Source organism: Elephantulus edwardii, unplaced genomic scaffold (genome assembly GCF_000299155.1).
Source record: "Elephantulus edwardii isolate Elephantulus edwardi_28Jun2011 unplaced genomic scaffold, EleEdw1.0 scaffold00235, whole genome shotgun sequence".
NCBI lineage: Eukaryota > Metazoa > Chordata > Mammalia > Macroscelidea > Macroscelididae > Elephantulus > Elephantulus edwardii.
The window spans coordinates 2,467,881-2,468,541 of NW_006399985.1; positions in this window are offsets into that span (position 1 = coordinate 2,467,881).

The following is a 661-nucleotide window of genomic DNA, read 5'->3' on the forward strand; positions in this document are numbered from 1 at the left end:
CTCAGAAAAATAGAAAGTTAATGGAAGAGAAGACTCTGATTGGCGTACCTTGACAAAGTGACTGTAATGGTTGGATTTAAGCACAACAGAGCGTGTAAGGTTATCACAGAACCAAAACAGGGTTTTGTCCTGTTGTGTGTGAGGTCACTGAGAGTTGGAGCGTACTTGGTGGCACCCAGCAACAACAATGCATCAGTTATCACAAACCAAGACTGCTAAGGAAACCCAGTCCATTACGTGCTTTTGAAAATAATTATTGTTGGAACATATCCACCTCCAGTGTGTTTATATATCATTCCTGACTATGGGAGAAGGATAGACAATCTCCTCTCATTGCATCCGCTGCCTCTAAAAACCCACCAGAGGTTCAGCTATGGGCAGATTCTGACTCAACAGTACACAAATAGAAACAACAACAGCAACACACAACTTTTGAACTACTTTGGTAAAATTGAGTAGTAGCTACAGAAATGCTACGGTCCACAAAGTCCGAGATATTCACTATTTGGTTTAATCCAGAAAATATTTTCCAGTCCTAGATTTGCTGAAACTGAGGAGGACCTGAGACGCTTGCTGCAGAAGATCAAGGACTACAGCCTCCTATATGGACTGAAGCTAAATGTCAAGAAAACAAAGATTCTAACCACTGGGCCAATTGGCA